The sequence below is a fragment of the Danio rerio genome, chromosome 11 (assembly GCF_052040795.2).
Source record: "Danio rerio strain M-AB ecotype USA chromosome 11, GRCz13ab, whole genome shotgun sequence".
Classification (NCBI taxonomy): domain Eukaryota; kingdom Metazoa; phylum Chordata; class Actinopteri; order Cypriniformes; family Danionidae; genus Danio; species Danio rerio.
In genome coordinates this window covers 41,560,182-41,585,415 of record NC_141031.1, presented here as the reverse complement: position 1 = coordinate 41,585,415, position 25,234 = coordinate 41,560,182, and the positions used below count along the sequence as shown (strand labels likewise).

General features: G+C 37.1%; 1 protein-coding gene and 1 long non-coding RNA gene across 2 annotated transcripts in view; one reads left to right on the top strand and one right to left on the bottom strand.

Annotated features, from left to right (window-relative positions):
- The window catches only part of epha8 (eph receptor A8), a 336,681-nt gene that overhangs the window by 232,370 nt on the left and 79,077 nt on the right, over positions 1-25,234 (bottom strand). The window contains exons 10-11 of the mRNA XM_087274196.1: positions 3,146-3,353; positions 2,744-2,815 (exon numbers count right to left, since the gene is read on the bottom strand). The gene's annotated coding sequence lies outside the window, so the exon portion shown is untranslated. The remainder of the gene's footprint in view (positions 1-2,743; positions 2,816-3,145; positions 3,354-25,234) is intronic.
- The window catches only part of LOC147841877 (uncharacterized), a 174,321-nt gene that overhangs the window by 133,177 nt on the left and 15,910 nt on the right, over positions 1-25,234 (top strand). The window lies entirely within an intron of this gene.

Sequence of the window (25,234 nt, the reverse complement as noted above, 5' to 3'; positions counted from 1 at the left end):
AAAGTAATCAACAATTTGTAAATTTGTGAGCTGACAAGACTTTAAACACAAATGAAAACGAGCATATGTTGTTGCAGAGAAACAGAAGCACAAACTATAAAGACTCCACCCTCTTCTTGAAAGGGGCGGGGAGCACCAGCTCATTTGCATTTAAAGAGAAACACAAATAAGCAAGTTTTTGCTTAGCCGCCCCCCAACCCCACAAAAAAGAGGCAGTTTTATCATGTTTAATGAAATTTTCTTTGAATTATTAAAAGCTGATACTTCAGACACATTCTGGAGACACCTGAGATATTACATCTTGTTAAAAGAGTGTAATAGGATCCATTTAGCACATCTCAGATATCGTTATTACGCAGGTTGTATCAGTCATGTTTAAAAAGCTTCAGATTGAAGGTTTCAGAATATATGTGGATCGCAAATGAATATGCTTCAGCACTCTGTCGGGTCACGGAGGAAAACAATTAAACAGAAATAGTTGTTTTCATTGTTCGCACCCTTAAAAAAAAGGGGGGGAAGGAGCGCAAGGCATGTTATGAATTCTCTGGCAAACATTCTGCCGTAATTAAAGTGGCTGAGTTGCAATTATTAAGACCTTTCTTCCCACTCTTCCCACACGGCGAAAACGAAAAAGATAAAGCAAAAACCCCAGGCCGTTATAATCACAACTTTTCTCAAATATTGAAATTGGCAGTGGGAGAAAGGGGCCGTGGTGAGGCGCGGTGGACAAATGAAAGAATCGGTCGACTCTGAGGATGGCTGTTTTTAATCTCTCACAACAACGACGATCTGGCTCTGCGTTTTAGAGCCGCTTATCTCTGCTCACAGCTCTAATGCAGAGAAGATACGCGTCTGCCGACTTCCACTACTGTATCAGGAGGAACACTAAACCTCTGAGAGTCTACAAACACACTGCGCATGCACTGGAAAGTTGAATAGGTGACGTGTATTTGTAGACACAACTGGGAAAGATGTGAACAACTGCTACTGTGTTAGGGGACAAGAGAGGTCAAAAACACAACTATGACCCCAGTAGACTTCATTAAGTCAACATGAAATTTGAATGATTGGGTTTATAGCTCCTGTTTTACTGTGCATGATTAAGTGGTGTTCTGTAAAAAAAAAAAAATGAAGGGCTGTTTTAAATTCAAATTAAGATCAAATTTGGACAAACCTAACTGTTGTGCAAAATTAAAAACACTTTTTAAAATTGTTGCATCATCTGAAAACACACAATGTGAAGTTTATTTATAAACAAATTTCAAGAGGATGACGTGCTGATCGATTATCCAATCAGATGATTCCTAACTCACTATAAATAACCAGAGTTTACTAATCTCAGTATCTTGTCAAGTGTCTTTCTTTTCCTTTTCATTATTTATGACCTCTTTTAACACATTTTCATCTGTTTTTAATCATTTATATATATTTTTTTCTTATACATGTATTTTTTATATAAAAAAAAAATATATATATATATATATATATATAAATAGATATACATACAGTTAAAGTCAGAATTATTAGCCCCCTTTGATTTTTTTTTTCATCTTTTTAAAATATATTCCAAATGATGTTTAACAGAGCAAGGACATTTTAACAGTATGTCTGATAATATTTTTTCTTCTCGAGAAAGTCTTATTTGTTTCATTTCGGCTAGAATAAAAGCAGTTATGAATTATTTATGAACTATTTTAGGGACAAAATTATTAGCCCCTTTAAGCTATATTTTTTTCTCGATAATCTACAGACAAAACCATTGTTTTACAATAACTTGCCTAATTCCCCTAACCTGCCTAGTTAACTTAATTAATCTAGTTAAGCCTTTAAATGTCACTTTAAGCTGTATAGAAATGTCTTGAAAAATATCTAGTCAAATATTATTTACAGTCATCATGGCAAAGATTAAATAAATCAGTTATTAGAAATGAGTTATTAAAACTATTATGTTTAGAAATGTGTTGAAAAATCTTCTCTCCATTAAACAGAAATTAGGGAAAAAATAAACAAGCGGTCTAATAATTTAGGGGGGCTAATAATTCTGACTTCAACTGTATATATATACATGCATGCATACATACATATATACATACATGCATGCATATACATACATACATACATATACACACACATACATACATATATACATTCATACATACAATTGAACATACATACAATTAGCCCCTCTTTGAATTTTTTTTTGACTTTTTTAAATATTTTCCAAATGATGTTTAACAGAGCAAGGAAAAGTTCACAGTATGTCTGATAATATTTGTTATTCTGGAAAAAGTCTTATTTGTTTTATTTCGGCTAGAATAAAAGCAGTTTTTAATTTTTTAAAAACCATTTTAGGGACAATATTATTAGCCCCTTTAACCTATATTTTTTCGATAGTCTACAGAACAAACCATCGTTATACAATAACTTGCCTAATTTCCCTAGTTAATCTTATAACTAGGGTATAGTTACGCATTTAAATGTTACTTTAAGCTGTATAGAAGTGTCTTAAAAAATATCTAGTAAAATATTATTTACTGTCATCATGGCAAAGATAAAATTATTAGAGAGGAGTTACTAAAATGATTATGTTTACAAATGTGGTGAAAAAATCTTCTCTCCGTTATGTAGTAATTGGGGAAACAATAAAGGAGAGCTAATAATTCAGACTTCAACTGTATTTATAAAATATATAATTTTAAAGAACTTAAAGGACATTTTTAATGATAGAAAAACGCTTGTTTACCAGCCTCAGTGCGGGATCAAACTATCACTCACAAAAATAACCAACAGCAAATCCAACCATCCAATCAATTCCCTATGAAAAAAAAAAATTTCTAAATCAAGGCCTGCCCTAAACATGTTAATGCTTCAGAAGCCATTTCACTACTCTACATGTCACAATAAAAGTGGATTGAACATAAAACAATTAAGTTAAACAAACAGCAAACGTCATTTATTTTTGTTTATGTCAAATCCTTAATCTCTAATATGGAAAAAAACAGAATAAAAGTCAGATTTTTGTTCTAAAAATGTAAGTCAATTAGTGCATAATTGAACATTCTGTAACATTTTAAAAATCTTTTAATACGACACGTATCATCTGGAGACGCATGTTGATAACTATTTGTTAGTTTGTTTTTATAACCAATTCAGCTCCATCTTCATACTCTCCGAGTGCATTGGACACAGGAGAGCAGGAGAGTCCTGTCACTGTGGCGCTGTGTTTCTGACAGTCTTTAACACTCAGACGGACGAGCAGCGTCTGCAATAGAGCCCCGTGGAGCTCTCAGCATCAGTGTTTCTCTGTCCTGCTCTGAGATCAGCTGGGTGTCAGGTCTTGTCATGATCCGGCACTGGGAATAAACATACGGGCAGAGAAAACAACACAGTCCGTGAGATGTGCCTGCTGTCTGAACCCTGGGTGAGTTTGCAGAGCAGATTAAACACTGGACACCAGTTGTGCAACGGATTCAGGCCGATGAGCTGGAGGATGAGCAATGACTTTACTTTTAGTGGCCTTTAAAACAAAGTTGGGATGAAGCAGAAGTTGTACACTCAGTTTCTTTTATTTATTTTTTGCTGCTCAAAGTACTTAATATGTAATTTTAAATTTAATATAAAATATAATTGTTTTATGGTCAATCCACTTAAACTTGTTAAAACCAATAGGTTAACTTAACCGATTTGTGTTTGGACAACATGAATGGATTGTATGGAAGCCTGCATTTGTTTTATTTTTTACATTGTATAGTCATTAGATACATAATCTACTTATTTACTTGTCATTTGATACAAATAGTATTTATTTCAATAGTCATTATTCTGTTGTCACCTCACCCGTATCAAATTTAAAGTGAAAAAATTAATATTAGCGTTATTATATTATAAATATACAATAAATAATTACAAGAACCTACCGAAAAAAGTACTAGCATTTTTTTTATTGCACACTCACCGGCCACTTTATTAGGTACACCTGTCCATCTGCTCGTTAACGCAAATTTGTAATCAGCCAATCACATGGCAGCAACTCAGTGCATTTAGGCATGTGGTCAAGACAATCTGCTGCAGTTCAAACGCACCATGTCATAAAGTGTGAATCATCTCAGGTTGGTTTCTTGAACATGACAATGAGTTCACTGTACTCAAATGGCCTTTACAGTCACCAGACTCAATCTAATAGAGCAGGGGTGTCAAACTCAATTCCTGGAGGGCCAAAGCCCTGCACAGTTTAGTTCCAACCCTGCTCCAACACATTTACCTGTAGGTTTCAAACAAGCCTGAAGGACTCAATTAGTTTGATCAGGTGTGTTTAATTAGGGTTGGAACTAAACTGTGCAGAGCTGCGGCCCTTTTGGAACTGAGTTTGACACCTGTGTAATAGAGCATTTTTGGGATGCGGTGGAACAGGAGATTCACATCATGAATGCATGTAAATATGGACCAAAATATTTCCAGTCCCTTGTTGTACCTACGCCATGAAGGATTAAAGCAATTCTGTAGGCAAAAGGGGTTCAACCCAAAACTAATGAGGTGTACCTAATAAAGTGGCCAGTGAGTGTAGGTACTAGTTTATTTTATAAAGTATTATTATCTAATAAATAAGATACCAATAAATACTAATGAATAAGCACTAGTAGATAATAAATAAGATCTTGCACTTGATACAAAACAGTACACTGGAAAAAAAAATCCATACATTTTTCCGTATTTTGTGATTCCTGTTATTATATATTTTGTTCCACTTTACTTCTGCTTTTGAATTGCATAAAGGCACCTTAATATTTTGTCCGGCAACTTTTAACCTTAAAAAGTTTGAAAAGGTGACTTTTATTAACATTTTTAATAGTTTAAAGTGATATATTGTCTGGGTTGGTGTTGTATATTATGCTACAAAAACCTTGTAACACACTTGCCAGTATATTTTCTGCTATTTTACAGACTTGTTTCTCCCATAATGCCATAATTCACAACCATAAATAAACAAAACTGAAGGAACAAACTATTAATTACATTTTTTTTACAGCACATCTAAAAGAGGGACTAGTAGAATGAGATTAGATGTATGTTTTATTGATACTATGGTTTATTAAATGTTATAACAGCTTGCCGTGCACACAGACAGGCATTCAGCGGTATAAAAGCGCTGAATGAAGAACTGACTGACGACCCGTACTGGACGTGTTGAATCTTGGGTATTTCGTGTTTAATGTTTGCCGTGGATCTGAGATTGGAGATGGATTGCCGTAAATGAGCGCAGGAGGTCAGAGGAAGTTAAGACAAACACACATTCACCATATTCATGCATGCAAATGTTCTGCACATGAAATAACTATTCATAGGAAAGCCCGGGTGAGGCAGGAATATTCAGCATATCAACATTTCTATATGCGTCCCTGAATATCCTCAGCATAAATTATCCTGCTCTTCATGGAGATGTAACCGGAATTAATTGTTAAAGGGAGAGTTCACATTAAAAAAAAGAAGTGTGTTGTGTCAAATTAATTTAATTATTTTTTTAAATGTGTTTTCTTATATGAATCTTAAGATTTAAGGTTAATCATTCAATAATATTAACAATTAATAATTAAATTTAAATGTAACTGGCTGGGCGGCATAGTGGCTCAGTGGTTAACACTGTCGACTCACAGCAAGAAGGTATATATATATATATATATATATATATATATATATATATATATATATATATATATATATATATATATATGTGTGTGTGTGTGTATGTTTGTGTGTATACATATATATACACACACACATATATACATATATATACATATATATATATATATATATATATATATATATATATATATATATATATATATATATATATATATTTTTTTTATATATATATTTATATATATTTATATATACACATATTAGTGCTGTCAATCGATTAAAAAAATTTACAAATGAATCACACTTTTTTTAAAAATCACTATTAGTATTTCCTATAATATTAATAATATTATATGATTTGTTTTATTTTTTGGCTAGAATAAAAGCAGTTTTTAATTTTTAAAAAAATATTTTAAGGTCTAAATTATTAGTTCCCTTACGCAATAGTTTTTCCCCGATTGTCTACAGAACAAACCATAGTTATCAATGGCTGCATCCGAAATCACATACTTTCATGAAGTAGTTAAAACAGCACTGTCCAAATTCATAGAAGTATGCTAGAAGTGGCCTACTATTTACGGTGAGATTCTGAAGTGCGCATCCGATAGATGCTACGCTATCCATTGAGGCCACGTGAGAGAATTCATGAATAAGAGTGAGGCGATACAACTGACACAGGTGATAATGAGAAATGGTGGATGTACAGTAGTACGTCCAGTACACAGAGTTCTATTCTAGGCCTGGGACGATAACCGGTTTCAAGTTTTACCATGCTTTCAAAAACTCAAGGTTTAAATACCGCTAAAATGTTCTGTTATACCGTTCCCAAGGTATATGCAAGGTTTTTTATAATGTGTTGTTTATGTGTTTGAAACTAATGAAGAGAGCAGAAGTCAATTAATTATTTTAATTATTTAGCCTGGCATGTTTACTATAGGTGAATTGGGAAAGCCAAATTGTTCGTAGTGTATGAGTGTGAATGAGAGTGTATGAGTGTTTCCCAGTGATGGGTTACAGCTGGAAGAGCATCCGCTGGATAAGTTGGCGATTTATTCCGCTGTGGCGACCACAGATTAAAGAAGAGACTAAGCCGAAAAGAAAATGAACCAATGTTTACTGTTCTGAAATATTATAAATGTTTCTTTAAATAAAATACAAAGTTTTTAATGGGGAACGAAGTTTTTTGTTTGTTTGTTTTACCCAGGCATTTAAAAAGAACTTATTTTAGAGCAATAATCACAATACCATGATACCGTGGTATTTTTATTTAAGGTTATCAAACCGTCAGAAACTTACACCAGCCCATGCCTATTCCATTCATACTACTCACATTCTTACTGTATAGCACAGGTGTCAAACTCCGTTCCAAAAGGGCCGCAGCTCTGCACAGTTTAGTTCCAACCCTAATTAAACACACCTGATCAAACTAATTGAGTCCTTCAGGCTTGTTTGAAACCTACAGATAAATGTGTTGGAGCAGGGTTGGAACTAAACTGCAGGGCTTCGGCCCTCCAGGGATTGAGTTTGACACCCCTGCTGTATAGATTGTACTTTTCTAATGGTCGCGTAGTAAATTCAAATTTAAATGTAGTACCTATTGAGTAGTAGGCAATTTCGGACACTAATTAACCTAGTTAAGCCTTTAAGTGTCACTTTAAGCTGAATACTAGTATCCAAAAAAATATCTAGTCAAATATTATTAATGTCATTGTGAAAGAAATCAGTTATTAGAGTTATATGAGTTATTAAAACTATCATGTATAGAAATGTGTGAATAAATCTCTCCGTTTAACAGAAATCGGGGTAAAATATACGAGGTAGGTGGGGGGGTAATAATTCAAGAGGGCTAATATTTCTGACTTCAACTGTACCTGCAAATAGCTTAGCATGTTTCTTACTGATATATGAACATCTCTGATGTCTTACAAAACCAGAAATGCACAGCAGTCATCAGAAGTGCACCGCTCTCACTTTCACTGTGATTCCAGCACAGTTCATTAGTTCAGATTACATAACTATGCTAATGAGTAAATGGTTTTACCGCTGTAATTACACTACAGGGATTTGCCAGATAAAAAAGAATTCTATAAAACCCAAAGCCACGAAAGTGTAGCATCTGCTCGATGAAATAATTAACCCAAGAGCTTCGTTTTTCGCTGTCGATGTGTCGTCTGAACCTTGAGGGAAAGATGGGAAGGTTCGGCGTCGACCTCAAAGGACTCAAAACCAGACGTTTGTGTTGCTGCCTCCTTTTTTGCACTCTTGTTTGTATTGTCTTTTGGTCGCCCGAAGCCAAAAGTTTGCCGAAGAGGACAACTGAGGCAATGTGCAAAAACACAAACGACATTCAATTTGCAGGGAAAGAGCGTTCCCTGGTCCTTTGTTATCTCTCAGGCGATGTTTTTTCCACTTCATGAATTAGAAGGCAAGTCTTTAAATCAAATCTGTTCTTCCACAGCGACCCTGAGGCTGGAAAATAAGTCTGAGCGTAGCATGTCTGCTAACATATGCTACGTTTGGCTTTGACACAAGCGACAACATCCTCAACATAGTCACAGTCATACATTAAACATCTCAACCAGGTATTTTGCATAAGTTTGGACACTGAAAGACTGATTACCTCAGGTTTTGTTTTGACAGGGGCAGCGTGAAGTTTCCGAATCCATGCATTAGCACTGCTACCTCAGACTTAGCCATGTTAGACAGTACATCTTTCCTTGACACACCATACTTTATTTTCTGTGGTTTTCGCTCATTTAGAAGCAACCCAAGGGCTATGAAAGTAATTATAAGCAATGATGAAGTCATCCTAGTCCATAAATTCTCAGAGAGATTCCTTATGAATTAATTGGTTTGTACAGCATTGATACTGGGGTGCTCTTGGGAGCCGACGTGCACAAAGCAAAGCGTTCACTGCTGCCCTCTTATTATAAAGCCTATAAGCATTTGCTTAATTTTAGATGCAGTATCAGTAATGAATCAGGTTCACATTTCGGTCATTTGGCACCTGACGGACTGCTGGATTTGTTTCAGAATAATAATTGGCCTGGAAAAGCGGAGAGGCGGATGGGGGGGGAAATATGCAGTAGGAAAATATGAATTCTGACTTTTGAGTTTGACTTTTGATTTCCCAACTTTTTTCTAACGCCATGACAAAATTGCTTATAGAGGCCACATGATGCTCTTTTAAAAGGTAATTATTTGGTTCACTGGGTATACTAGATTGCTTTAATGTTAAAAAAAGAAACATTATTTTTTTACATACTGTACATTATAATGACATTTCCTTTTGCACTCATCTCTTTCTGAAACTCTCTGATTGAGCTCCAGAATTTGTTTTACATATATTTTACATATTTTTTTGAAGCACAGCATTAAAACTGTTTAAATGAGACATTTAAAAAAGAAAACTGATTAGAATTTGAGAACACTTTTACAAACCTTCCAGTTACCGGTGTTAATCTTGCACCTGGTAATTTCCATAAATATCTAACAAACACTTTAGAGTCTAACTTTAAATGGCACCTATGATGAAAATCTTCTTTTGTAAGCTGTTTGGACAGAACTTTGTGTAGGTATAATGTGTCCACACGCATATTAGGGTGATATAAAGACAATAATTCTCTTTTTTAAAATTTCCTAATGTTAAAATAGCATCCAAATCACTCCCATTTTGAGGCCCACCACAACTTGACGTAGGAGTTAGTGCTGTATAATCAGGCCTTAAAAGTTAGGCCGAACAGAATTCGGCCTGAGCTTGACAATTACATTTTGATTGACAGTTTTTTTAAAACCCTAACCTGTTTACAGCCCGACGTGATTCAAATGTGCACATGCACACAGCTCTCCTGCCTTTTTTCAAGAATGAATCGTTTAGGCTCTGAGCACGGCAAGACACCCTAACTCGTGTTATTCCCCTTATCAGGATAAAGAGAGATAGGGTCAGAGCGCAGTGTCTAGCCCGGCTCCAGAACGCTCCCCCTCAAAATTTAAATAGGTATCTGGTTTAATAGTGTGGAGTTGGGGTGGTGGAGGGATGCTGAATTTTGACTATTTATTGGGGCTAAGCTAAAAGTGCTCAACAGACTTGTTGATTGGCAGAACATACTTAAAAATGCTAAAATTCAACTGTTTAACTCTAGGGGAGTCATACACTCAGTCTATTTTCCAAAAAACTGGAGTGTTCCCTAAAAAATAAAATAAAAACCAAGTATTTTTTGTGAAGCCTTGTTTTTTTGCACTTGCTTTTCGAAGGGTATTTCTAATATGCCACATAATATTTATGAAAGTTTTCTCTTAGACAGTATAAATCCCCCTTGTGGAAGTCTGAGGGTTTTTTTTGTAACTATGCAGATCTTACACATGCACAGAAGATACATTACACACTAAAGGAAAATACAGCCTCTTTAATGAATAAAGGTCCTGATTTCACATTGACTTCAAAAGGGGGGGGGGGGGGGGGGGTGTAAGTACTACAGAAGCAGTTCTTGTGTCATCCATCTCTTTTATCGTGATCTGAATTGCTCTCCGCCTTTGCTTGATCTTTTGTCTTTTATTATTTATCAAAACCCACTTAGATGGACCATAAATTAAATGCACAGACCTTAAATGATTTAAGATGACCAAGATCAAGATTGGGGATGAATCCCACGGTTCACCCCAGTGCAGTCAATCAATCAGTCTCTCAACTAATTCTGCTTCAGGACACTAATTTTCACACTGGATGTTAAGTGGTGATTCTCTTTTTGGAGCCAAAATAATCATGATGAAATTTTGAGTTCTGTTTTTCATGTTTCTAAAAGCTGTTCACACACTGCCAATAAAACCACATGAAATGCATAACAAATCGTCCATCTAACCCCTGATTTTGTACATAAAAATTAAAACATTTAAGTGAACTATTTCCAACTATATAGTAACTTTTAACTACAACTGTCCATAACTGGACCACAAATCCTGTCATGCACCACACACACACCTGTTCCAGTTTTCCTTTGATTACACACCGGGAGCTGCTTAAAGACTAAATATACAGCGCACACACACACACACACACGCACACACTCTGCTGAGTCTTGTTTAGTTTACACCATGTAACATTAGACCCTTATACTTGTTTTATTGTTTATCCTGCCTGCTGCCTGTCTTTGACCATCTGCCTGTTACCTGACGACGCATCCGGATTTCTCTGTATGCATCCTTTTGTCCCTGTTTTGGCCCTTGCCTGTCTGACTGCTGTTTCTAATAAACACTACGTGGATCCTCAACTCCATTGTCCATCGTCCTTCAATTACAATAACAAGCACAGTGCAATTAAATCAATACACATAATTGCTTCATATTAACATAATACACTTTTGTTGGAATGCAAAATGGCATTAATCATGTCACTCACAAACACAGTTTACAATTTTAATCCCATCTAACTCTTAATATATGTAAAATTACTTTCAAAGTACTTTACTTAAAAGTAATTAACACATTTGGTTACTTTTTAGATTGTAATATAATACTTTTTCCCAGCACAGCTCACAAATAATAATTATTTCATCAACCTCAAAACTATAAAGAACGCAAATAGGGATGCACAAGTTCCAATTGCAGGATTTCCAGCGATTTTAAATTAATTTAAACGATTTGGAAACAAGAAATAATTGTTTTTACTGCATTTAATTATTTATACAATCAAGACTATACAGTGGAGTTTTACATTTGTTACATTAATTAAATATCACCATTAACAACTATAGTGTGACGCGATCAAGTGGTACATCCTTAATAAACTGTCCGAAGTGCACTGCTCTCTGGGGTTGTGCTCAAAACACCCGCTGACTGCCTGGAGCTCAGATGCATGCATACGCTGCAGTGCATGACAGAGTGTATGTGTGTGTGGATTGGGTCACGTTATGTGCATTTTCAGCAGTATAGTGTGGACAGATATTTTCAGAAATGCTAGATAAAACGCCAGTGTGGACGTGAATCGTTTTCATTCTAAAATGCTAAGACATATTAGTGCAAACGGGGCCCGAGTGTGTATTTTTCATGAGCGGGTTGCTGCTGCGACGGGGGTGAGGTGGAGGATCGCAATGCCAGCTCAGCATCATGATATCTATCAGCCATCGGCAATGGACGATGGCATCGTCTATTGACCCAACACTAATTCCAGCCACAACCCAGTACTGAGAAACACCCATACACTCTCACATTCACACACATTCGTACACAATGGTCAATTTAGTTTACCCAGTACACCTATAACGCATACGTATGGACTGTGGGGGAAACCAGAGCACACGGAGGAAACCCACAACAACACGGAGAGAACATCGAAACTACACACAGAAACGTTAACTGGCCCAGCCGGGACTCAAACCAGCAACCTTCTTGCTTTGAGATGACAGTGCTAACCACTAAGCCACCATGCTGCTGGTACTTCAACTAAAGCATTACAAAAAAATAAAAAAAACATGCAAAGACATAAACCTAGTTTGTCAAGATGCATAAATGATGTGAAGTTGACTACTTAGGGTTACTGGGCTTCCGTTTATGTTTTGAATATTATCTCCATAAGTGTAATAAGTGCATTCTATCAGCCAGTTATGAGCAGGCACAAATGTGTAGCGGCTCCAGTGTGGTCTCCTCTGAACAGATGTGGACACAGACGCCTTTAACACGAGTCAAAAGGACAGGCTCTTTCTTCTCCCTCTTCTCTGTGACTCACAATACCTTTCACTGCGCTCCTGCTCCCATCCATTTTTCAGGGCTGGCAGAGCTGGCGCGAACCGGGCCTTGATGGACAGCCCGCAGCTCAGGACCCAACATTACCCGCTCCCTTTCTCCTGGAGCCTGGTGGAGGGAAGATAATTGACAGCGAGCTCTTTTCATTTTTTTCCTCCTGCACATGCTTTTTTTTTCTCCCCACACTTCTTCTTCTACATCCTCTGGTGGAATAAAAGTGTGCCTATCGAAATCCCAGCAGAGACCGCTTGTTATCTACTAACAAGATATCTTAACTGTGGGTTGAGTGCTGTGAGGACGACTATATGGCAAGCTGTTTTTGCATTCAAGTATATATGTGGCGAGGCAGTGGCGCAATAGGTAGTGCTGTTGCCTCACAGCAAAAAGATCGCTGGTTCGAACCTCGGCTCAGTTGGTGTTTCTGTGTGGGGTTTGCATGTTCTCCCTGCCTTCGCGTGGGTTTCCTCCGGGTGCTCCGGTTTCCCCCACAGTCCAAAGACATGCGGTACAGCTGAATTGGATAGGCTAAATTGTCCGAAGTGTGTGTGGATGTTTCCCAGAGATGGGTTGCGGCTGGAAGGGCATCCGCTGCGTAAAAACTTGCTGGATAAGTTGGCGGTTCATTCCGCTGTGGTGACTCAGAATTAATAAAGGGACTAAGCCTAAATTATTACATTATATTTACCAGAAATAATATATTTTAACATTTCTAAACATAATTGTTTTAATAACTAAATACTAATTACTGGTTTATTTTTTTTAATCTTTGCCATGATGAAAGCACATAATATTTTAGATATTTTTCAAGATACTAGTATTCAGCTTTAAGTGACATTTAAAGTCTTAAGTAGGTTAATTACGGGCCGATTGCAATGAACGCGCTTTTACATTCCAAAAATGCGAGGTGCACCATACTGCCTTTTTTTTGACAAGAAAAAAAGCATAAGCACGGTGCGCCTTTTAGATCGCAACACAATGACTCAACAAGTTGGGTATTATGCAAACTGTTGCTGATGATACTGGAATCATATTTAATAATATTGTAAAATTCCAGATTTGTGAGTCATACAGCGCTACACAACTCAGAACAGCAACCACTTGTCTCTTCTCCATCTTCAAAAGTCTTTGTTGTTGTCTTGACAACACAAACACTGCAGGCACTTCAATGGATACCCCACCACTGCTTTCATTTTCTAATCAAATGAAACAGACTCGACTGACGTAACATGCTTTTTCCTCTAAGAGTTGACGTTTTTCAACTGCAAGCGCACAGCATGCAACACCAAAAACGGGAGGTGCAGCAGGCGGTTAAAATGTGAGGCGGGGAGGGCGCATAAGCAGCGTGCAAAATGCTCACGGTAAACCAATCAAAATAGGCACCTCTCAAAGCAATAAAGCACGTTCAGTCTGATTGACCCCTAAAGGGGGTCGCACACCAGAAGCGCCACTCAGCCACGTACCACATTGCATCACGCAACGCCATGTGTTCAGGGCCAGCGCGTCCATAGAGGCGATCTAGGCGGCCTCCTAGAGCGGCAGTGTAGGGAGGGCGGCATCGGCGACACCTCCCTTACCACCCGCGTCCTCAGTTATGTCTGCGACACCTCCCTCACCACCCGCGTCCTCCGATATATTCACGCATAGACGACAGAATAGAGAGGGCGGCGTCAGCGACACCTCCATCAGCACCCGCGTGTCCTCATAACCGACACCCCACTTCATTTTCATAACCGGTCACTTTTTTCACATTGGGGTTGAGGGCGGCATGATCGTCCTCTGCCTAGAGCGGCAGTTCTGCTTGCTCCGGCCCTGCATGTGTTTCAGAATTGTAAACATAGGTTTCTATCAGGGCACGCACACCGATGTCCACGACGGCCCAGGCTCAGGACACTTGTTCATATTTCTGCCGCACCACAGGGCATGAATGTGCACGTCTGGCATGCGATATTTTTAGCTGTCATGTGCGCCCTGTGTTGCGGGGCTGAGCGGCACATCCAGTGTGCGATGACCTTAAGGGGGCTAACCTCAAAATGGTTATTAAAAAAATGTAAACTTTTATTCTAGCCGAAATAAAACAAGAACAAATATTTTTTGCTCCAGAATAAAAAATATAGGAAATACTGTGAAAAATTCCTAGCCCTGTTAAACATCATTTGGAATATATTTCATTCATTCATTTTATTTTTGGCTTAGTCCCTTTCTTAATCCGGGGTCGCCACAGCGAAATGAACCGCCAACTTATCCAGCATATGTTTTTGCCCTTCCAGCTGCAACCCATCTCTGGGAAACATTCATACACACTCATACACTACGGACAATTTAGCCTACCCAATTCACCTGTACCGCATGTCTTTGGACTGTGGGGGAAACCAAAGCACCCAGAGGAAACAAATGTGAACGCGGGGAGAACATGCAAACTCCACACAGAAATGCCAACTGACCCAGCCGAGGCTCGAACCAGCGACCTTCTTGCTGTGAGGTGACAGCACTTAAAAAATATTCACAAGAGGGCTAATAATTTTGACTTAAACTGGAATTCCTGATGTCTAAAATTGCCACCACTACTAGTTGATAACTAGAATTCACAATTTAGCTATAGTGTAAACTGAATAGTATTCAAGTGTTCATTTCCTGAGACTAAGTAATGCCAAGTTAAGACACGTTTTGAGAAATCACAAACCAAAGTCTGTCTGCTGTCTGTCTGTCCGCTGTCTGCGATTCAAATCATGGCATGTGAAAATGTTATCTGATTGAAAATAACATCAGCGATCACCTACAGCCAATGAGAGAGCAGCATTCACTAGTGTGGGTATCTGCTGGGCAGCGGGAGGTTGAGGAGCAATTAACAGAGCTTCTTTTTAGTCTATTAGGACCCAAGAAATTAGGTTAAAACTAATGTAAATTTGGCAGGAACACCCGTGTCTGTTCGACGTGTCATCTGACTAATACCACAACCTGGTCGAAAGAGAAAAAAAAGTTCAGAAAAATTGCTAATTCTCTTCAAAACCCAGGTTAGCAAAATAAGTAGAATTTCTACCTTACTACAGGATTCTTTCTCATATTGTAGTTAATAACAAAAGATATACTATGTGACCACGCATTGTTTACATATCACTTCTCACGTCTGTTTGGTTGCGAGATGTAGTTTGTGGACCAAGACATAGTTGTTGGCGGTTCTCCTATTGTAAAGTCATGCAGTGTGAACCACCCTGTCCTGATCCAACTTGCAGTGTAAACACAGCAGGGACGAAACGCTAGCCCAGATGGTCTTGCAGTGTGAAAACATCTGTAACACCACTACTTTTTTAAATCGTGCAGTCTGAACTTAATATATAAAAGAGAAAGCAGCTTGCCATAGTGGGGGAAAAACATTAAGATGTCTCAGTCTGGGCTCCGGCTGTCTGCTATGGAGATGGAGTTTTGCCCTGATGAATTGCGCACACGTCTGACAGACGGCTGAAAGGCAACGAGTGAGATTTGAGCTTTTATTGGGTCGCAGTTTGCCGGTCGGTCATCGCAAACTGTAATTAAAAGTCCAAGCAGAATGGCACGCAAGTCATTCAGTCTCCATTCAGCTATCGCTCTATAATTTAGCATCTCGTTACAGCACTGAAACGGTGCTAGACATATGATACTATGTTCTGTGTGACGGCAGAAAGGTGTCCGTCTGTGGAAACAACTTATTTAGGTACAGTGTATAACTAAGTTTATTTGTTCACTGTTTGCTGCCAGTTAATTAAATTTAGGTTGGGTAATATTTAGCTTTTTTTGTTGTTGTTCAAGTTGTTACTGAAAAAAATATATTAATTGTATTTACAAAACGTAAGCTAATGTTAAACTTACTTTCTTTGCTTGTTTGTTTAAATTAAGTCCATATAAATTGTTTGCAACCACTTACCTTAAAAATGTTTAGTAAATGCAATAAATTTTTTTTTTCAGCGTATGATGTCGTTTTGCCTGCATTGTGGCACAATGGGCAGCACATTAGCCTCACAGCAAGTAGGTCGCAGGTTCAAGCCTCAGCTGGGTAAGTTGGTGTTTCTATGTGGAGTTTGCATGTTTTCCCTGTGTTGGTGTGGGTTTTCTCCGGGTGCTCCGGTTTCCCCCACAGTCTAAAGACATGCGGTATTGGTGAATTGGGTAGGGTGCTAAATTGTCTGTAGTGTATGTGTGTGAATGGATGTTTCCATTGCAGCTGGAATGGTATCTGCTGAAACATATGCTGGATAAGTTGGTGGTTCATTCCACTGTGGTGACCCCAGATTAATAAAGGGAATAAGCCGAAAAGAAAATGAATGTATGAATGAATGAATGGACACAATTGCAAGTTTTTTTTTGGGGGACAACTTAATTGTTTTAGGTTCAATCCACTTATATTTGTAAAAAAAAAATTTAAATAAAAAAAAAAAGATTAGCCAATGCTGAGTTCGCTATGATTTTCATAGTGGCGTCACAGATATTTTTACACTGCATGACTATCTGGGATAGCACTCCGTCGCTGTTGTGTTTACACTGCAAAATGACTCGGCAACAGTGGATTTCACACTGCATGACTTTACAATAGGTGAATCACCGACAACTTTGTCTTGGTCCACAAACTACGTCTCACAACCAAACATACGTGAGAAGTGACAAAGAAACAATGGAAGGTCATGTCGTATATCTTTTGTTATTAACTTCATAATGGAGAAAGAAGCCTTTAGTGGCGTAGAAGATGTACTTATTTTGCTAACCTGGCTTTTGAAGAGATTTAACATATTCTCTTCAACTTCTTTCACATGGCAAGATTTGAATTTCCGACAGCTCCAGATATTTAGTACACCAAATATCTCACAGGTTTTAGGGACTCATCTGCGATTCTCTCAGATCTTTCTTTGATAGTTCACACTGTGTGATTTTTACTCACATGAACGAGCACCAATTTGTCTGCGATTTCTCAAAACCTATTGGCAAGTCAAAAATTGAGCCTAAAATCCTACTGTCTGAACTCGGCTTAACGTAATGGATTTGTGTTGGGCCAATATGAAGGAATTGTGTGGAACCCAGCACCTTTTTGTAGTGAACCATATCTTAAAATCAATAGTTGAACACCAACTCAAGGATGTTCTGTTACTAATGTCGTTAAATTTGCTTTCCTTCATTTATTGCTGTTGATAAGTGCTGATCTGTGAGCATTAATTCAGCCAACTGTTGAGGTCAGCCAACTGTTTTTCTGTGTCTTCCTCGCTCTCAGTCTTTGATCTGATAAAGCTTTGGCATATTAACCAGAGAAACCTCCGGGTTATGCTAGATGTGAAATCTATTTTTAAAGATGTGTGGGCAGAGATAGCTCCCTCTTAATTAAACCTGAGAGCCCTCTTGTCCTGTTATTAACTTTGTTACTTGTGAAACAGCTCTGTGGAGTCGGGAACAGAGCATAATTCACTAAACATTTACTTCAGCTTAGTACACAGTATTACAGAGCAAAACTAAAGCCTCCTGCTGATGAATTAAATATTATCATTATTTTATGATATGAATTTATCCAGCAAAGTTTTCATATGACCAAAAGGTCAGTAGATCTTGCGTTCTTAAGGAAAAAAAGCACTAATTTATTAGACATAAAAGACAACTCAAGATTCAATGAGCGAGTTATCTGAATAAGTGAATCTGATTCAAATCACAAGCAAGTTCATTGTTGTATAGTGAATCGTTTTTAAAGACTCGTAGAAAATAATCAGTTCATATTATCATGAATCAGACGATAAGGTTAAGGATGCGTTTATGGTGTGTAATAGTGCTACACTAACGAAAACATACTATAAAGCAACTTTGAGGGTAACACTTTACTTGAAGAGGTGTTCATAAGACTGTGTTCATGAAACCTTTATAACCATGACATTGAGACAATTAGATTTTATGTGTGCCAATTAGGTGTCATTCATTTATTTACGACCATTTAAATGCAAAGATGATGTTGTGATAACTTGACATACAAATACATCACAAGCTGCTTTTGTCTGTCATGACAATTTGACCAAGACAACAAAACTTGTCATAGATCTGTCATAAACATGATCGTCATAAGCCATTATAAATGTCATGAATTTTAAACCAGCATTATTTATATAGTTTTTTACCTCAACTACAGTGGTACAAGCTAAAATTGTAATTAAAATGTCATTAAATATTAATTAGGCTGTTAAAAATTATTTGACACTTTTAATAAGCCATTTTAATGATAAATATTATTATAAAAAAATATTGATACGATTTGATACGATTATGATGGCCAAACAGTGTCATTCATTCATTCATTTTCTTGTCGGCTTAGTCCCTTTATTAATCCGGGGTCGCCTCAGCGGAATGAACCACCAACTTATCCAGCAAGTTTTTTATGCAGCGGATGCCCTTCCAGCTGCAACCCATCTCTGGGAAACATCTACACACACACTCATACACTACGGACAATTTAGCCCACCCAATTCACCTGTACTGCATGTCTTTGGACTGTGGGGGAAACCAGAGCACCCGGAGGAAACCCACGCAAAAGCAGGGAGAACATGCAAACTCCACACAGAAATGCCAACTGAGCCGAGGCTCGAACCAAGGACCTTTTTGCTGTAAGGCAACAGCACTACCAACTACGCCACTGCTTCACCCCAAACAGTGTCATATTTGCATTTAAAATGACAAAACTGAGCAAATTTGGTGATGCAGTGGTGCAGTAGGTAGTGCTGTCACCTCATACTGTATATAAAGTTAAAAAAAAAAATCTGGAATTTTATGTTTGTTTGTTTTTTTTTCTGACAGCTGAAGTGACGCAAAAAAACGTAAAAATAACGGCCAGTAAATTTTAAAAAATTACAGTAAAACAACAAGCATTTTATTACAGAAATTTCCTTAAATTTAAATTTCCAGTAAATTTCTGTAACTCAGCCTGTTATTTTACAGTAAAATTCTGTAATTCAACCTGTTATTTTACAGTAAATTTCTGTAATTCAGCTTGTTGTTTTACAGTAAATTTCTGCAATTCAATCTGTTTTTTACAGTAAATTTCTGTAATTCAACCTGTTATTTTACAGTAAATTTCTGTAATTCAATCTGTTTTTACAGTAAATTCCTGTAATTCAACCTGTTATTTTACAGGAAATTTCTGTAATTCAGCTTGTTGTTTTACAGTAAATTTCTGCAATTCAATCTGTTTTTTACAGTAAATTTCTGTAATTCAACCTGTTATTTTACAGTAAATTTCTGTAATTCAATCTATTTTTACAGTAAATTTCTGTAATTCAACCTGTTATTTTACAGTAAATTTCTGTAATTTAATTTGTTTTTTACAGTAAATTTCTGTAATTCAACCTGTTATTTTACAGTAAATTTCTGTAATTCAACCTGTTATTTTACAGTAAATTTCTGTAATTTAACCTCTGTTTTTTACAATACATTTCTGTAATTCAACCTGTTATTTTACAATAGATTTCTGTAATTTAGCCTCTGTTTTTTTACAGCAAATTTCTGTAATTCAACCTGTTATTTTACAGTAAATTTCTGTAATTCAATCTGTTTTTTACAGTAAATTTCTGTAATTCAACCTGTTATTTTACAATAGATTTCTGTAATTTAGCCTCTGTTTTTTTACAGCAAATTTCTGTAATTCAACCTGTTATTTTACAGTAAATTTCTGTAATTCAATCTGTTTTTTACAGTAAATTTCTGTAATTCAATCTGTTTTTTACAGTAAATTTCTGTAATTCAGCCTGTTATTTTACAGTAAATTTCTGTAATTCAACCTGTTATTTTACAATAAATTTCTGTAATATAACCTTTGCTTTTTTACAGCAAATTTCTGTAATTCAACCTGTTATTTTACAGTAAATTTCTGTAATTTAACGGCCGTTATTTTACTTTTTTTCCGGCACCCCAGTTGCCAGAAATAAACTGTAAAATTACAGATTGTTTTTACAGATATATACAAGTATAAAATTGCTTGCAAATTTCAGTGATAATTAAAAATATATTTGTTTTTGTTGATAAAGTCACAATTCTAAGAAAAAAAGTTATTATATTATAGAAACAGAACTGTGAGAGAAAAATGAAGTTATGAGATACCAATTTAAATGTTTAAGTGCATATCTAACATTTTTTTCTCTAAAAAAAAAACTGCCTTGAGATTTATTATTTTATAATAAACTTCTGGGATGTAAAAATATAAGAAAAAAATTCTAAAGTTGTCTCCAAGTCTGCACTGAATTATTATTATTTAATATCAATCCTGATTCAGCGTTGTCAGAGTTCGAGCTCTTTGATTTTCTTTCTTTTGTTCTGTATAACTTTATGTTAATGTCGCTCATGTTCCACAAAAGAAGAACGGGCGGATATTTTTCATGTCTCGCTCATGATTAGGTGCTGACTCTGATATAATGATGATGACGTGCATCTTCCTGTGGAGCTGGTGCGCACGTTCATCTTTTACAGCTCCTCTGGGACTCGCTAAACCCGCTGGGACTTTCCCTCCATACTCTCAGCACGGCTATTTGTGCTACACCTTGTTACAACGAGGCAGAAAAGTGCAAGAAAAATGCGTGGGGTTGAGGAAGGCCAGAATGGAGTGAACTATAAAAAGAATCCATCACTACTGTATTCAGGCTGGGCTCAGGAATAGCTAGCGAGTGCTATTGGTAAACAGCCTGTCGGTTAAGGTTCACATAACATGATTACGGAAGCGAAAATGACGCAGAGCTAAATCTTACTTAATGGGGACACGTTCTCCTTCAAAACAAGGCATGAAGCAAATAAAAGAGCAACTCTGGCTAACTCACCTTGATAATAAATCAAAGTTTGTCAAGGAAGCTTAAGGGAAAGTTTGAAGTACTTTTAAAATTAGCTTGTAGGTTTTCGGTTTAAAGTAACAGCTTGATTGCCTTGGTCTGTCAGAAAGATGCATGTTTATAGCATGTTTAGCTATGCTATATAGCACTACATTAAAATGTTTTCACATGTTGTCAGCATAGTTTATCACATGCTAACAATGCTATTCTGTTCATATGATAGTATGTTCTTGATGGTTGCTACCATATCACGTTGCTGATATTCTTGCATGTTTACTAGCATGTTTTAGGGGAGAGGGGGACGAAAGTATTTTACATTTTTTCATAAAAACAAGAAAAGATAATGGTCTCTATTATACACCGGGCGCAATAAGGCACAAGAGGTGTTTGGTGTGATTTGTTGTTATTTTTAGACCAGCGCAACCCTAATTTTTAAGTTTTCCACCATGTTGTTTAAATAGCAAATCCATTTGTGCGACTTTGTGGACTCATGCGTGTGCCGGTCTAGAAAAGAGGTGTGTTAAGGCGCATCGTTGGTGCGTTGGTGCGGTATTTTGAGGAACTGAAACAGACTACGCCACTGACCAACTAAAAGCTGCTCTATAGTCCAGTGCAGAGCGCGTTAGTAGCACATATGCAAGTTCAAACGCTTAATACACCAGCACGTACAGCAACACACAAAAATCTCTTCATACGAAAAAAAATTAAAAGATTAAAATGTTTTAAAAGTTATGATTTACTACATAAATATAAAGAACTCTACCTCCATGCCTTCTTCATGTCATTGGGGGGGGGTCTTTTTTCAATTCATTAAATAATTAAATAATTTGCATTTTTATTATAATTTTCTTTTTTTTATTGTTTATTTTTTGCATATTTATATTTGTTTTAATAAAAACAGGTTTAGATTTTTCCACCTGTCCAGGTTTTGGAAATGTATGCCAAATGGGGCATAAGAAAAGGATGCGTGTTTGGATAGGACTCAGTTTTTCGACCACACTTCATTATTATTGTTCATTTATTTGTTTGCTGGAAATTAGAGCCAAATTTAGAAATAGTTTTGAAACAAATCTTTGCGCTTGACAAACAAAATTTAATGTGTAGGCTAATGGATGTCTTTACTGTAGTGCGTACAACACCATTTCCTTATCCACAAAAGTAAAGGAGTAAAGCAAAGAGTAAAAGTAAAAAGAAAGTAAAGAGGCTGAATGGAGGAGGCTCGTTCTATATCCTCATGCAGATGGTCTGTTAAAGTTTTACTATTCAGTTTTTCCACTTACAAAGTCCACCATATAAAAAAAGCAAATGAACCATGGTACAACGCAACCATGCACCACAGCTCAAACTTGGGGTGTCAAAATTAATCGTTTCTTTGGTGCACCGCGATGCAGACGCGGACAATTCAGTATCGGTTCAGTAATAATCATAACCGGTTATTGTGTACTGATATCATTTATCTCATGCTATGGCGAGGGAGGCGAGTGCGAGTATTTACAACGCTCCAACTACTTAAAACTCAGAAACTATGCACAATTTTACTGCGTGTGTGTTTGCTGGATCAGTCTTTCACCGACACTTACAGCAGAAACCCCTTTTTTACTGCGATTGAGAGAATGAAAGTACTCCATTTCTCTCACTGTGGCCCATTTGACCTGCTGGCAAGACTTTTCCTCTCCTCTCGGCTGTTTTACAGCAGGCCCGGATTGGCTAATCGGGAGGACCGGGAGAATTCCCGGTGGGCCGGTCCGTTTTTTGGCCGCGAGGGCCGGTGTCCCTAGCTCCAGAATCTGTTGCTCTCAGCAATCACACTTTTTTAATTTATTTATTTACTTGACCACAGCCTTTTTATTCATTTATTTATACCGCAACTCTTCTCTTTTGATCTATTTTAATGATGATAAAACTCAGTTGTGTCATTATTTATTAAACAGTTGTTGTGGTCGAGCGGATAGCTCGTTAGGTTAAGACGCCGCGGACCTGGGTTCGATCCTCGTTAGAGTAATTTAGTGTTTTCATTTTTATTGATAAGACATGTAATACTGTTAGGATTGTTGAACATTTGAAGTCCTAAAGCAGCTGTTTTCTCAAAAAAAAAAAAAAAAAAAAAGACGTGATAGTGTCATTAGAAACTGATTTGGAAATATTTTTATTTATTTACTTATTTTAATATAGTCAGTCGTGAACTGAGGTGGGCCGGTCTGAGGCTTGAAACTCCAGAGCTGAAAAGGAGTCCCACTCCGGCCCTGTTTTACAGCGATACTTCTGGATACAGACACGAGCGCACGCCTGCGGAGTTTTCTCCACCGTGTCTATCAAAGATCAGCTGTGATCGCCGCCTGCTGCTTATCAATGTTACTCATCTGTGAAGATGAGTTCCGCTAGTGTCTGAAGGGAAAGACGCGTTCACATTTTGCCAAATCCGGTACTACATATTTGGTGAAGTACCGTATCGTTGTCAATGCGTTCAAGCAAAAGATCCAAACCCAACTCGATTAATTAATTCGACTGTGAGTTGACTATTTCATCAAAGAACCAATAGTTTTAAACACGATGCGCTTTCAGATTGAAACCTCAGCTGGATGTTTTCATTGACTCGGAGCTGTGTTACACACTGCATAGAAGGTCATTTTCCGAACTTTTAATTTAATAACTATTAAAAAGCAGCACATTTAGAATTTATTGAGCTTAGAGTCATTTATTGATTGCGAGAATTCAAATTAAGAGTTACCAAAGTTCTTTGATGCAACTAATATTTAATTTTGGTCATATTATTCTTGATTTCTTACATTGTTTTCCTAAAAAAGAAAGCATTCTACAAACAAATAAAATAATGATTGCTTGTATAGGGATATAATATGAATTTGTAGCATCTCACATTGTTAAATTTTACATTTTGAATTATGAATTGCAAAATATAAGCATAATTGAAGTTAACAAGCCAATAATTAAAAGTATTGGTATTTAAACTAAAGTGTCAACTTCCTCCACCAGCTGCTGTTCTTCACATTTTAACGGCCAAAACTACTACATAATCAGCATTAATATCAGACCTCCTAAGACGCACTTGAACACACAATCTCAGACAGAAGAGTTGTTCGTTTGGATTTGAAGTATTAAGACTGACTCTCTAGCGTTAATCAGCTGTAAATAAGTCCGAAACGACAGTGCCACCCCCAGAGTAATCAGGACAGATAATGGAAATGTGTGTCTGAGATGATGCATTGTTAAATAGGCACTAATTCTGCACACACACAAAAGACTGTACAAGGACAGATAAAAGGATTAAGGCTAGTTGTGAGTAAACAGGAAGAGAGCGACGGTTGAGGACAGATCCCACAAGACGCTGTTGCGTGTCTGTATAATACGAGTGAGTGAGAAAAAGATGTCTGCTGGGAATGGAAAGTCAGAAATGGCAACCGTGTTATTCAGTGGAGTGCAATTTGAGTTTCTTCTGAAGGAGCTCTAAGTAGAGTTCAGAAAGCCTCGTTTATAGCGACACCGGTGGCCATTAGGTGAATTGCAGCAGAAATGTATTGCTCGCATATAACGTTTAAGAGAGAGTACGTGCTTCAGTAGCCCCTTTCACACATACAGACCTTTCCGGAAAATTACCGGCAATTTTCCGGAAAGGTTGTATGTGTGAACAGGCCCTTTTTGAAAATACCGGTAAATTCGTTCTGGCTATTTTCCGGAAAGAGAAGTTGTAACATTAACTGTAATTTGCCGGAATGCTGCGCTGTGTGAATGCAGAAGGAAGATTACCGGAAAGAGCGCATCCACGTCTAGAACGTGCTGACGTGAGACACCTGCTTTAGCCAATCAGAGCAGTCGGAAGCATTGACTTGCGCGCAGTTTATGAGAATAAAGGCCTTTGAATATTTTTTCAGACACCTTTAGCTGCTAGATGTTAGTCAGATAACGTTTCTATGTTCCTACTTAATGCTAACTGTGTAAATAATTATCGATAAAATGTTTATGATAATCCATTGTTTGTTTACCTTCAAGCTTTGCATGTGCCCATGAGCGCCCATAGCGCCAGCACACAC